General features: G+C 49.0%; 1 pseudogene; it reads left to right on the top strand.

The window, feature by feature from the left end:
* The window catches only part of LOC133356417 (plasma membrane calcium-transporting ATPase 2-like), a 184,615-nt pseudogene that overhangs the window by 75,099 nt on the left and 96,889 nt on the right, over positions 1–12,627 (top strand).

The following is a 12,627-nucleotide window of genomic DNA, read 5'->3' as shown; positions in this document are numbered from 1 at the left end:
ATTAGTTTAGTTTGCAATCGTGTCAGCTACTACGGGAGGCAGCTTGCCACGGTGCATTACGCACGGAAGGAGGAGATGTCATTTTATTGCGCGCGTGCGTTTTGGTAATTGCCAAACCGCGATCATCATCATCAGCAGCAGCGGGAGCAGCAGCAGCAGCAGGAGCAAGAAAAGAATCATCCTGATGCTGATGCTTGTTCGTGATGGTGAAGGGGTTCCTTGGGAGTTTTAATTACCGCTGCTGCTCCTTGATGGTCAACTAACGCTTGCGCGGATAATGATTGTGATGACGATGATAGCATCAGTGATGGTTCATTGTTGACGGTGATGATGATTACCTGATGGCTGATTCAAGACAATGATCGTAACGATGAAGATGAATGATTGACGGCTATAAGAATAGGGGTTTTCCCCTTTTTTTCTGGCAACAAAACTGAAACCTTTTACAATGAATCATGTCTGCATTAATCACAATACTTGCGGTCAAAATGCAAACAAAAAACACACTATGATAATATATGCATTGTCCTTGAAACTGATTGGTCCACACCAGAGATAGCTTTCTTTTGAGCCTCGACCCAATTGGTGCTAGACCAGAGGACGCCAAAAGGCGTACAGCTCAAAGACAATGCACTGTAAAAGTAATGAGGGCTCGGGGTAAGCATCTACATCATTAGAAAAACCCTATTATTATATGTTGGTACTGGCAAAGGAGGTCTAATGATGATTGACGGCTGATTGACGATTAACATAATTTTGCTGCTGATGATGCTTGTTGCTGCTGCTGCTGCTGCTTGTAGCGATGCATTTCCTGACCTTTCATCTGCATCGTGATGGTGAAATGTCATTGGGTTGGTCGTCGCCAAAGGGATCACGACCACCGTGATCACGATCATAGAACACGAGCATTCAACCTAGTTAAACAATACCAACGTTGGTTAAACGTTGGGATTGTTGGACAAACGTTGCCTCGATGCTGGCTCAACTTTCCATCTTTACCGCAAACCATGATTATACTCGTACGTAAATTAAGAACCCCCCCCTGAATCTTTGTAAGTCTCACTGTTGAGAGCTAAAGGGCCACCAGAAGGCGATATCGTGAATTGTCATCGATTGGTCGACACCAAGGAATTAAAGTGCGTGAGAATTCACGGTGTGACTCTGCGATGAAACCAGCGAGTGTCACGATCGCAAGCGAATCAGCAAATTTAATAAATGCATTCCTCGTTCATTGTTCGGTATCATCTGAAAGCTGATTTTTTTTTGCCCAATCTGTCACGGGTTCTTTACCAATGTGTTAATATGGATTAAAACCGAGCGAGGGGATTGAGTAATATGTATATATTTTTTATATAAATTCTCACATTGAATCTATGTCGATATTGCCTTATCTCCATCAATCCCTAGCTCGTCCATCTCTCACCACCGTGGCTGTGATACATAAAGTAAAAACAAAACACATTGCATACAGCAAAAAAAACAACTTTTCATATTATTCCCAGTTTCTTAACCATTGCAACACACAGCCCTTGGATCATTGGTCAACTCACCTAATCCTCCAGCGCCTCCTCTCCCGTGCCACGCACGCCCTGCGTTACCCCCTCCCACCCCTGCCCGCCAGTGAGTTATTGCCACTCTCCTTTATGGGCACAGTCGTAAAATCCCAAAATGCAGTTCTTCCGGCCATTTCTCCTGAAGTATGACTGACAAATTGGTTTTGGGAACCGGGCTGCCTCGTTCTGTTCGTCAGCGGAATGCAAATGGCACGCAGCGCGTTGCGCGCGTGTACATTGCACTTTGCTCCTGCTCACGCTCCACTGTGTTCATCGGATTATGGAGTTGCGATGCGCTCTCATATTTAATGATAACATTTACATGTCTTGGGAGTCTGCTTAGCGATGCTCTCTTCAGGCATTAAAGTCGTGACAAGGTAACATCATTAGCTGCAGCAGCAGCAGCAGCAGCTATATCTGCAGCAGCATTAGCCATAGCAGTGGCTGTCATCATCACCAGAAGCAAACTCATCATCATCATCAGCAGCATAAGCAGCAACTCCCTATTATCATCACCATTGTCATCATCGTCATCAGCCAATGTCTATCCACCGCTAGATGAAAGCGTCCGCAAGCGGTCACCCCCATCCCTCGTGGTCCTGCGGTGCCCCAAACCGCCGCCTCGCCTCCACACGTTAACTGATCTCACCATTCATTGTCCGCGATGGTTGTCGTCGTCCTCGTCTGCTTATGCGATGTTCCCTCCTTCGGCTGCGGTTCTCACCCTTGCCATCGTCATCGTCGCGCGCCCTCAGGTGCCCTTTGGCGGCCGTCTGGAACGCTCTTGCTTCCGATATTAGGAAGCCACTGGAGCTATGCGCTTTTAAATCCAGATTGAAAACTAATTTCTTTGGAACTGATTTTTTGTGTTGGCTACGTACGGTGCAAAAAAGGTTCAACATACATTATCGTCTCTCCTGGCGATGTTGTGTCCCGCTCAAGCCCAGAGAGCACTCTCCTCTCGTACGGGTTTGTTTCTTCCTCCATGTGCTCCTCTTCCTTGCCTCGCAGTGCGTTTGCTAAGCGCTCAGTGTTCAGCTCGCTGTCCTTCCTCCGCACCTCCGATGGGCACGGTTGGCTACGTACGGTGCGAAAGAAGTTCGGCATACATACACACGTACGGGAGTGCGGTGACACAGCCGAGCGGTCGTGCGTTCGCCGCTTGTTGCGGAGGTTTGTGGTTCGAGCCACGCGTCTTGCCCTGGTTAATACTGCGCGCGGTGTACCAACCGTAAGATGAGCACCGTCTGCTTCACAGTGGACGTTTAAAGGTCCCCTGACGTTAGTAAAAACAAAGAGTAGGCCACGTGTCCCCGGCGTCATGGTCCAAATTTACCAACTATTAAAAATATATATTTGAAAATTACTTTATTGGGTTAAACCAAACAGCAACATCCCCACCACCCCTCCCCCTTCACGAGTAGGACTTTTCGATTTAAAGCTTTCGTGACTGCAGGGAATCATATTCTTGGTTCTTTCGGTAAAGTCACGTAGAAGGGAAATAATAAAATAATAAAACATAATAAAATTCTCACGACGTTTCGGCCACAACGCAAGCAGCCGTCCTCAGGTGAAAGACAGCGTCCTAATGAGGACGCTGTCTTTCTGACAGCTCTGTTTCTTCACCTGAGGACAGCTGCGTGCATTGTGGCCGAAACGTCGTGAGAATTTTATTACGTTATTTTTATTATTTTATTATTTCCCTTCTACGTGAATTTACCGAAAGAACCAAGAATATAGTAGGACTTTACTCGAGCTTTGAAAAAAAAACAGTGCTTGGAACATATGGTCGTGCTTTTTATAATCTTTGAAATTGGTTTACTCAATACAATGGCATGCAAAAGTTGTATTATTTGATTGTCTAAGGGTTGGCCTCTAATATCCCGCTGCTTATTCCATTGAGACCGCGTTCTTCAAATATGTTGTTTTCATTCCTCTAAGAGCGTATGGACGTGGATGCCCGCGGTGTATAGGTACACGCTTTTACAAAAGTATACACGGCGATTGTTGGAGAACAACACTGAACCTGAATGCAAAATGTCCCATGGCAGTAAATAATAATAAAATATATAGAATACGGTTGTAATTTATTTATCCAGGAAAGCCTCACAGAGTCTCTAGGCAATTTTTTTCCAGAGGGTCCTGCGTTGTGGATGTTTTGTCAATTGCATTTTAATGAGCGTGGGATGAATGACCGGAGAAAACCCAACATGCATAAGAGCGGGCAACGTATGAAATTTCATAAGAACAGCTTTCACAAACAATAAAACAAAACTATAAACTGAACCAATATTCATCTTCTTGGTTCTTTCGGTAAAGTCACATAGAAGGGAAATAATAAAATGATAAAAATAAAACATAATAATGAGCTCATTCAGACGCTGTCTTTCCGACAGACCTGTTCTTCACCTGAGGACGGCTGCTTGCGTTGTGGCTGAAACGTCGTGAGAATTATTTTATTATGTTTTATTTTTATTATTTTATTATTTCCCTTCTACGTGACTTTACCGAAAGAACCAAGAAGATGAATCCCTGCAGTCACGAAAGCTTCAAATCGAAAAATTGAACCAATATTTTTCATTTTTCCAGGTAATGCCACTGAGCCATTTCGCTCTTTTTCAGAAGCGAGCTGGCCACAAATGGTCGCTCAACGCAGTGGCTTATCATCACGTGGACATTCACAGCAGAGAGTTTGTCTTTTCTGTGCACCAGTCTCGAGCAACGCTCCCATTCGTTCACACGACCACCGCTCTGCTCCATCAACGAGCCACAACATCCAGGCTGGGCACTCTGCTGTGCCTTCATCAAACTCGGTGCATTAGCCGGTAAACCATCCCGTGCTATGAATGTACTCGCCCTCCTATCCAACCGGCTCGGCTGCTCCCTGAGAAAGAAAGAACAAACAAAAAAAAAACCTCTAACCACATCTTGGAGCCATTGCAATTTTCCATAATTGTTTTTCTCTCCTCCTCTGGGGATGGCAGCATTGATTTTAGTTAATTGATGGGAGAAGATGGCAATCCCCCCCCCCACTCCCATATGCAGCGGACGGTTTCTTCTCCGCCACGCTGTCCCCGCCCTTCTGCGGCACCGAAACTCCGGCGTCTTTCCCCCACCCACCCTTCAACCCGTACCACCAACCCCCCAATTCCGACCGAATGGCGATCGATGGCTTGAGCGGTGGTGCAGCGGTATGCGCAGTGCGTATTTCTAGCCGTCGACCACGAATTTGATTGCCGGCCAAGGGTGTACCGCGGACACCTGGCAGCATGGCCACGCACAGTCAAACAACCTTACACCCCCCCCAGCCGGTGACCAAACCGGCGCGGGGAGGCATTCATCCAGCAGTGGATCGACGAAGCGTAGTTAATTCTTGCTCTTAAATTTTTTTTGCCGCAAATAACACAAACTCGCCAGCGTTGGTCGGCGAGCCGGTGCCAATTTCACTAGGGGTCACATTTAAAAGTGTGTCCACAGAGTGTCTCTCTCTCTCTCTCTCTTGGACCACTGCGCATGCTCGCGGTGCTCCTCTGGTCATTCTGGACCATCCGTAAAAAATAGATCTTTGTAGCTCATCGCATTCTTCTGGGGTGAATCGAGATTCTGTTCCTGATCTCTGTTTTGCAAGCCTGCCAGCCACTGGTAGAAACGCCAAGTTCACATGGAAGGTGGACGCTTTATCTGCATTCATTAACATGTTCTGTCAATAATGTTAGTAACTATTATTAGAATCTTTATAATTCCCACGTTCAGCCTGCAGCCGCGTGCGCACGAGGGAGGACAACGGAGCTCTGCACGGATGGATTAAAGAATCCATCACCGCGCGTTTTTATCCCTTGGTCATCATGCAGCACAAACATTCTTCCCACAAATTAGTCTTAATTGTCTTCCCTCTATTGGGTTGATGATAATTGCCAGAAGGACACCAAGTTCCCCCTCCCCCCCACCCCCGTATGTAAATTGAATACAAAAATCATGACAGGGCTGCGTTGCAAACAGATAATGAATCTCATTGTGGGGGGGCTGGGGGGGACAGCTTTCACCTGCTGAAAGAAAGGACCGCTGATTGATTTCGGCCCGCTCTTGCATAGGTTAAATCGGGCAACAAAGGCCCCCCCCCCCCCACCATTGAGCAGGGACATTGTGTTTTTCTTCCGTGAAGCGTACGTCAAAAGTCTGGAGCATTTCAAGGCCACTTTTTATTTTTAAAAAACAACCTCGACAAGCCTGGAACTTGCTTGCAGCAGATTGGAGAAGTGGGTTGTCATGCCAGGCCGTGTTGTTGTTGTTGTTTGTGGAGAGGGGATGGGGGGGGGGTCCGTTACTCATTTTCGCGACGTCCTTAACACAGCCATACATTGTTAGGCAGCATTCACGTAATTTATTCGGCTGCGAGAAATTCCCACGCCACGATAGGCTACCTCGTTGAGTTTTCATTCGTGATGACCAGGTCGCGCCTTACCTGGTAAAACACAACAACAACAATATTATTCATAATCAACGTTTTTGGGTTAGATCGCGTTATTTATAAATGTATCGTAACCCTCCACCACCCGACACGGCCAACAGCAAAAAAGTGTCACGTTGACAAAAGACAAATAGTTCACTACTTTAGCCCACCGGTGTGTTGAAGAGTGAATCCACAACATTTACAGTTTTTGAGTACTCAGAAATTGTAAATTTTGCTGATTGGCCGTGTCGGGTGGTGGAGGGTTACGACACATTTATAAATAACGCGATCTAACAACCCAAAAACGTTGATTATGAATGCGATGTAATAGTTGAATGCATTTTCTTTAATGCCTTTTTTTAAAGTTAACAGTTAGGATAGGTGCCGACGTTATCAGGATGTATGGGCACCGTTGTTGAAACACAATGATAATTTAGCACGGCGATTTACCCTAGGGCCATTATCCACTGCTGGATGAAGCTTCGTGCAGGCGTTTAACTCGGGGCTGATCATTAAAAAGAAACGAGGTAAAAGCGCAGCCCTGGAATTGCTTGCTCACTCCACTGCTGGAGGAAGGGCCCCCTCACGAGAAGGAGCTCTGGAGGGAGATTTATTTTGTCCTGCTTTTCCACGGCGGCCCAGACGTGGGAGTCCCCACACTCAAGACACGGCAGTACGGAATGAAATTTCGTGAATCCATCTGCGTAGAGCTTCGAGTGTTATCCCCCTCGCGCACGACGGGTTTGCTCCGGCTTCTCCGGTTTTTCTCCCAGGTTTGTCTGGAATTCATTTAAATGGAATTGGCCAAGCGTCCGTAGTTCGAGGTACTTTCCCTGTTAAAGTGTCCTGAGACTCGGCGAGACCGCTCCGGGCATGTAATTAACGGAACGTCACGATTATAAATATGCATTTCGTAGGGGCGGACGCGATTTGGCTCTGACATTGTGTTTTGTACGTAAACAACATTTTTTTTTACATGTTGTACATTGAGAACATAATAAACAGGAACGATGTCAAACTTAATCATGGAAATTACACTGAGCAGAGGGAAAGAGAAGCAAAGGCTGGAATGCAACGGGCATGCTAAAATATAATGTCTGCCCTATTGTCGGTAGGTATTGTATATGGTAATCAAATCGCGGCGGAAGGCACTTACATTCAAATGTTGGCCCTGTTGTAGAACGAGTCTGTAATAGATCACAGCAGGAATCACTTAATTGCACTAATTCAGAGAGAATTGCTGAATCCCGTTGTATAATCCCAAAGGGCACATTAGCCAAAATCTTCAGTATAAATAAATCAGTTAGATAAAAGAGAATACATACATAATATAAAATCAAAAGCGTCTGCCGGCGGAAAGCCTGACAAAAGACGACTCTCGTTCGTGCTCTTGACGCGTGCTGCCACTTTGCAGGGAAACGAACTGGCTGCATCGTAATGGGGCGGTCTGACTCCTGCCATGAGAATGTGGAATTTACCAATTCGTGCTACGAGGGAACAGTCGACTAGCCCTCAACCACTGGCTCAGGGCCACCGATGAAGAGCATCTCTCCATTGGGAAGAGCATCTCTCCATTGGGAAGAGCATCTCCCCATTGCTCATGGGAAGAGCATCTCTCCATTGGGAAGAGCGTCTCCCCATTGCTCATGGGAAGAGCATCTCCCCATTGGGAAGAGCATCTCCCCATTGCTCATGGGAAGAGCATCTCTCCATTGGGAAGAGCGTCTCCCCATTGCTCATGGGAAGAGCATCTCTCCCTTGGTAAGAGTGTCTCCCCATTGCTCATGGGAAGAGCATCTCTCCATTGGGAAGAGCGTCTCCCCATTGCTCATGGGAAGAGCATCTCTCCATTGGGAAGAGCATCTCTCCATTGGGAAGAGCGTCTCCCCATTGCTCATGGGAAGAGCATCTCTCCCTTGGTAAGAGTGTCTCCCCATTGCTCATGGGAAGAGCATCTCTCCATTGGGAAGAGCGTCTCCCCATTGCTCATGGGAAGAGCATCTCTCCATTGGGAAGAGCATCTCTCCATTGGGAAGAGCGTCTCCCCATTGCTCATGGGAAGAGCATCTCCCCATTGGGAAGAGCATCTCCCCATTGGGAAGAGCAGTGGTGGAAACTCCACATCCCCGCGGCAGGAATAAGTCCTTTCTGAGGACAACTCCCGTTGAATTCTCCCACTGAATTCACACAAGGTGGTTCTCGCGTTATAGACCCCCAGCAACCTCACGACCTGGACTTGAACTCACAACCTTCCGGCTGCGAGTAGAATTCTCTAACCACAGCCAACACCAGCCAACCGCAAGTGTCCTTGTGCATAAACTCGGGTTGCCACCTGTCCCGGTTTTCCCAGGAACGTCTTCTTGTTGAGGCAGCTGCTGTCCTGGGAAATCTGGAAATGTTCCTGTGACATCAAAAGTCCCAGCTTTTGTCAAATTTTTAACAGTACGCCACTCGCTCAAGACAACGCATTCAAATGCAGTTCTCCCCTCTTCCAGTATTTTGAGATATTCTTTATGCCGTGACATGTCCCAGTTGATGTACCTCAGAGGTGGAAATCCCAGCATGCATTTGTGTAAGTATAAACACGCGTGTGGGGAGCGGTAGTGTAGCGGTTAGCGCACTGCGCTATGAATCTGGCGACCCGGGTTCGATTCCCGCTCACGGCTAACACCAGTAACGATTATCTGAACCTGTCCTGGGCCTCCCCTAGGTCGACTCAGCCTTAAATGACTACCTGGTGTGGTGTGTAAACATCGCCACTGGGGAGACAAAGGCGGTCGGGCGTGGTGTTGGCCACCCACCCCCTCGTGTGCCGTGCCGGCCTTCATAGGTGCTCGCTAACAGCACTTGCCCCTACAGTCTGTTAAGGTTATATGGGGGATCTTTGTCTTTGTAGGGGGGGCTCTGGTTGCAGTGGTTTACGCACTGCGCTACGAACCCGGCGACCCGAGTTCGATTCCCTCTCACGACCAATAACAATGGCGAATATCTGAACCGGTCCTGGGCCTCCCCTTGGTAGATTCGGCCTCAAATGAGTACCCAGTGCGGTGTGCGTTAAATGCTACACAGGGGGAAATCTGTGTTTTATTGCGTGGTGTCTGTGTGTGTGTGTGTGCGTGTGCAGGCCTGCCAGGCACAGCGGCTGACCTGGAGAAACGGCGCTTGGTGTTCGGCCAAAACTTCATTCCCCCGAAGAAACCGAAGACGTTTCTGGAGCTCGTGTGGGAGGCCCTGCAGGACGTGACTCTCATCATCCTAGAAATCGCCGCCATCGTCTCTCTGGGCCTGTCCTTCTACCAGCCACCCGGGCAGAACACCGAGAGTAAGATCTCCCTCCGTTAGCTTTGCTAACGCGCCGTGAAAACACCATCGTCATCATCATCATCATAAGAGTCATCATGATCATCTTCATCATGGTCATTAGCCGGGCGGTGGTGGCTCTAATACGCGGCCTCTGATCCAGCACCGTGGAGGCAGTGAGGGTTGGTGGATCAGGCGCAGATCTCGTCACACTGCCTTTCCCGTGGGCTTCGGAGTGCCCGTGCTCGCCAGGAGTACAACAAATGTGGACTCCACCTGTTCCAGCTGTATGGGATAGAGCGTTGCCCCCTCGCGCGCGTGGGTTCTTTGCGGGAGTGCTCCGGTTTCCTCCCACAAGTAAAACAGTCATGAATTGGCGAATAACATCTTAATTAATAGAGGACCACAGAGCTTGGTGGGGCATTTGTTGCGGGTTCACCATATGTCAGCCTGCCCGGTTTGGCCGTGGTTCCTGACGCCTCCAGGCTGATCTCTTTCTTTCAGAGTGGGGGGATACTCTGCGGTGCATGACAAGTTGAAATCATTAACACGGTCATCATCGCCATCAGTCGTCGTAATCACCATCGTCATCGTGATGATCATCACCAGTGCCATCATCGTCATCGTCGTCATCGTTGTGAGTATCATCATGGTGATCATCATTAATGTTGTTGTCATCACCATCATTATCATCACCACAACCACCACCATTGCCACGAGTTAAAAAAGGTAAAACAAGCGATTGTAAATCGAAACGGCAATCTTCACAACAGTGATCGGGTCCTAGAGTGCTGCAGTGTATAATGCGGAGTTCACACACCACGCAAGCTGCACACCGCCACTTTCACTTGGCAGCAACATGAATGAAGAAATCGTTTCATTCGCTCCATTCGCTGCCATTCGTTTCCCCCCCACATTGACTTATGTGTGGCTGGACGTGTCTGTGGGTAAAAGAGCTTCTTCATAGCAGCTGTTGGCTATCGGCCGGTTGAGACGCCCGCCGTCCTAGGGCGCCTTGAGCGGCCGCGGGTCATTCATCGCCTCGTGCGTATTCCGGTAAGAAGTACTCCAGCCCACCCCCGTAAATGCAGTCCGCCTCGAGCACTTACATTAACGTCAGCCGTCATGATGCACGACTTGATTACACGCCCTGCTCTTTGAGAAGGCCGAAGCGTTGGCGCCTGTCGAGTCTCCGCGCTCACAAACGAGCCGTGGAATTTAAACGACGACAACAACAACAACTACAACCTGTTTAATAATGAGCACGTTGCGTGAATAATTTTTTTTTGCGTGGCTTTACATCGACGGGGGACATCCCTCCCGGCCCCACCTCTCACTCCGGTTGCGACGTTCACGACCAGTTTGCGGCGATGTGAAGAAATCCTCTCGTGGGCTCGTCCCGGTCCGCGGGGGCCTGGCGCGCCGTCTTGTGTCGTTGGCTACGTAGGGCGCGAAAGAAGTCCCACGTACACACGTGCATCGGAGAAACTGCCCCGCAAGACAAAGTCACCACAGAACCACTTCAATAGGAAGCCACCTCAATCTCTGTCTGAGATTCAGGGTGACTTTCCTTGTCTTTTTACATATGAATGCAATAGCGATGCATTAATCAGTTTTTAATGTTTCTGAAACTTATTTTTAATTGTACTATCACCAGTATAGAAGTAATATTATTTCACATCGATTTATTTCCAACACGATATTTTTAGATTTCTCATGCGATACACAGCAGTTGTTTTCGATCCGATTTCTCATTAGATTATTTGCTACACTTCAATTCCATGAAAAAAAATATTTTTTATTTTACCAGGTAAGGCCCACTGAGTTATATATCCCATTTTCAGAAGCAGCCTGGCCACAAATGATTGTTCAACAAAGTCGCTTATCATGCGGACATTTATAGCAGCCAAATACTCTAACCGCGTGATTCTAAATGTGGAGGGAAAAACCGGAGGACCAGGAGAAAAATCCCAGCAACCACGGAGAGAGAGAGAGAGACATGCAAATTCCAAATATAGTCGTCAGGGTCCGGATGGAGCCCACGGCGTCCTGTACATCAAGCGAGGAAGTTGACATCTCATCACCGCGGCCCCTTTTGGTGAGCCAGGTCACTCTCGGCAAACGAGACGCTCTTTCTTGTTTTTCTCGCTGAATGAAATAAACTTGTACCTGACCCCGACACGAGAGCGGCGCTCCTTCGTGCCCTCAAAACATCGGAATGCCGTGTGTCAGCCATCCGATGCGCTTACGCACTCCAAGGCTCAACGCTGCCATGGTGGTGTAAAGGTCACCACACCAGAGGTCACCCGTCGGATCTCCCGCGGCCTCTGTCCACCCAAGCACCACAGTTATGTCGATCGTCACGAGGCCCCGTGCGGCGGGGTGTAGCGTGGGAACTCCCACCTCTTCCCAGATGGCTGACCGATGCGGATAAGTCGGGCCAAGCACCATCCAGAGGGGCTCTCCCACGCCCCTCCACCAGCGTTGACATGAGCGAGCATATTTTGCAGCGCCCGCGCTGTTGCCAGTACCTCAACCTCACGGTTGGATAAGACTCAAGTAACAGACTTGGAGACCGGCCCGAGACCCTCAGCTCCTTGCTGTGCTTGAAGAACCCGAACTGGACGTCTGTGAAACTACTGGACTTCTGTCTGTGAGCTTTATAAGCTCAAATACATACATATTCTCATTCTGAACCCTTTTAAATTTCCACTGTGAAGCAGATGGTGGCGCATCTTACGGTTGGTAGACCGCGCGCAGTATTAACCAGGGAGAGACGCGTGGCTCGAACCACAAACCTCCGCAACAAGAGGCGAGCGCACGACCGCTCGGCCTCGTCACCGCACGCCCGTACGTGTGTCTGTATGGCGAACTTCTTTCACACCGTACGTAGACAACCGTGCTCATCGGAGGTGCGGGGGTAAGGACAACAAACCAAAAACTGCAGCTCTAAATAAATCACGGGAGTGTCCAAAACTCGGGATTCGAACCCTGGGATGTGAGTGACGCCATCCTCCGTGTCTTTGACACGGCCATTATGAGCCCCCCCACCACCCCCCCACCACCCCCCACCACCCCCACACCACCCCCCCACCACTCCCACACCACCATCCCCACCACCCCCACACCACCCCCCCCCCACCTCCACACCACCCCCACCACCCCCACACCATCCCCACACCACCCCCCACACCACCCCAAAACCACCCCCACACCACCCCCACTACCCACCACCCCCCCCTCCACCAGCCCTCAGCAACTCAGTGGCCGACACGGGTTATCTTTTGGTGGTGGTGGCGGCTGTGGGGACAGCTTTCAAATTAA

This window comes from Lethenteron reissneri, chromosome 54 (genome assembly GCF_015708825.2).
Source record: "Lethenteron reissneri isolate LAM-NWPU_2019-01 chromosome 54, ASM1570882v1, whole genome shotgun sequence".
NCBI classification, from domain to species: Eukaryota; Metazoa; Chordata; class Hyperoartia; order Petromyzontiformes; family Petromyzontidae; genus Lethenteron; species Lethenteron reissneri.
Note: the sequence above shows the minus strand (reverse complement) of the source record. Positions and strands in the feature narration are given on the sequence as shown.